Genomic DNA, 2,500 nt, shown 5'->3' with positions numbered 1-2,500 from the left:
GCTCTCCCCGCGCAGGTTCGAATCCTGCCGACTACGTCGACAGCATGCGCCTGCTTTAGGCTGAACCTTCTGGAGGCCTTGCAAAAACTTTATAAAAAGTCACTGTTACAGTACTACCCTTGAAAAGAGTGAGGTTGGTAAGAAGCAGTTTTGTCTGCAAGCTAAAGATGACAAGGCCCCTTTGTAGTCAGGGACACGTCGGGGAGACCGGTAGCTCGCCGTGATCGTATAGTGGTTAGTACTCTGCGTTGTGGCCGCAGCAACCCCGGTTCGAATCCGGGTCACGGCAGGTTTTTCTGGGTGCCATTGAAATGTATCGCCATGTTACGTTACCACCTCTCCTCACCCCGTCCTTCAGACCACTTTTTTGTGCCCTTGACGTGCTCTGGATGTTCGAGTGACTTGAAACTGGGACCTTCTTTGAGAGCACGAGCTCTCAGGTTCGAACCCTTAGTTTTTAGTTTGGAAGAATCTTGCTTCAGAGAGAATATGGTGCGTGCTCGCTGGCTGTTACCTAGAGTGCCGCAGGCTTGCTATTTGCTCCAAACAACTGCGCTTTTGACGCAAGTTTACAATAAGGATAAGAGCGCGGCAAGTCAGCAGCACTGAAGCGTGTAAAGATGCTTTCCAGACAAGAAGCAGTGAGTTTTTGTACATTTTCCTAGCATTATTGTCATTTGATTATGTTTAATAATCAAACACTAATCCGCAAATACATTTTGACATAGCAGACGTTTTGATGGCCGTTCTGAATCGTCGAAGAAGGAAAGGCGATGCATTGGAGAATCTAGTATTTTCTACCGCCAATACGATTCATTTTGATGTGCGTTCCCACGCAGCACGCACACGTCTTCGCAAGCTTGTAGTCGTGGCCGAGTGGTTAAGGCGATGGACTTGAAATCCATTGGGGTCTCCCCGCGCAGGTTCGAATCCTGCCGACTACGTCGACGGCGTGCCCCTACTATAGGTTGTAACCTTCTGGAGGCCTTTGCTAAAACTTTATAAAAAGAAAAAAGTCACTGTTACAGTACTACCATTGAAAAGAGTGAGGTTGGTAAGAAACAGTTTTGTCTGCAAGCTAAAGATGACAAATACCCCTTTGTATTCAGGGACACGTCAGGTAGACCGGTAGCTCGCCGTGATCGTATAGTGGTTAGTACTCTGCGTTGTGGCCGCAGCAAATCCGGGTCACGGCAAGTTTTTCTGGGTGCCAATGAAATCGAGCTCTATGTTACGTTACCACCTCTCCTCGCCCCCTCCTTCAGACCACTTTTTTGTGCACGGCGCGTGCCCTTGACGTGCTCTGGATGTTCGAGTGAATTGAAACTGGGACCTTCTTTGAGAGCGCGAGCTCTCAGGTTCGAACCCTTAGTTTTTAGTTTGGAAGAATCTTGCTTCAGAGAGAATATGGTGCGTGTATATTTTCAAATCGCTAGGTGTCAGTACACTCGCTGGCTGTTACCTAGAGTGCCGCAGGCTTGCTATTTGCCCCAAGCAACTGCGCCTTTTACGCAAGTTTACAATAAGGATAAGAGCGCGGCAAGTCAACAGCATTGAAGCGTGTAAAGGTGCTTTCCAGACAAGAAGCAGTGAGTTTTTGCTCTTTTTCCTAGCATTATTGTCGTTTGATTATAATTATCAGTCTAATAGGCTGCATTCACACTAATTCGCAAATATATTTTGACATAGCAGACGTTTTGACGGCCGTTCTGAATCGTCGAAGGAGGAAACGCGATGGATGCATTGGAGAATCTTTTTTTTCTCCCACCAATACGATTCATTTTGCTGTGCGTTCCCACGCAACACGCACGCGTGTCGAGCAAGAGCCCGGATAGCTCAGTCGGTAGAGCATCAGACTTTTAATCTGAGGGTCCAGGGTTCAAGTCCCTGTTCGGGCGAACGAGCCTCTTTTTGTGGAGCGGTACGTTTTGCTGTTGAGTTCTTGCCGATCTACACTTGCCTTGGGCAGCGACGCTGCAAGGCACCAAGTGAAACGACATGCCCTCTTCAGCCAGTTGGTAGTCGTGGCCGAGTGGTTAAGGCGATGGACTAGAAATCCATTGGGCTCTCCCCGCGCAGGTTCGAATCCTGCCGACTACGTCGACAGCATGCGCCTGCTTTAGGCTGAACCTTCTGGAGGCCTTGCAAAAACTTTATAAAAAGTCACTGTTACAGTACTACCCTTGAAAAGAGTGAGGTTGGTAAGAAGCAGTTTTGTCTGCAAGCTAAAGATGACAAGGCCCCTTTGTAGTCAGGGACACGTCGGGGAGACCGGTAGCTCGCCGCGATCGTATAGTGGTTAGTACTCTGCGTTGTGGCCGCAGCAACCCCGGTTCGAATCCGGGTCACGGCAGGTTTTTCTGGGTGCCATTGAAATGTATCGCCATGTTACGTTACCACCTCTCCTCACCCCGTCCTTCAGACCACTTTTTTGTGCCCTTGACGTGCTCTGGATGTTCGAGTGACTTGAAACTGGGACCTTCTTTGAGAGCACGAGCTC

This window comes from Leuciscus leuciscus (assembly GCF_965113295.1).
Source record: "Leuciscus leuciscus genome assembly, chromosome: 9".
NCBI lineage: Eukaryota > Metazoa > Chordata > Actinopteri > Cypriniformes > Leuciscidae > Leuciscus > Leuciscus leuciscus.
Note: the sequence above shows the minus strand (reverse complement) of the source record.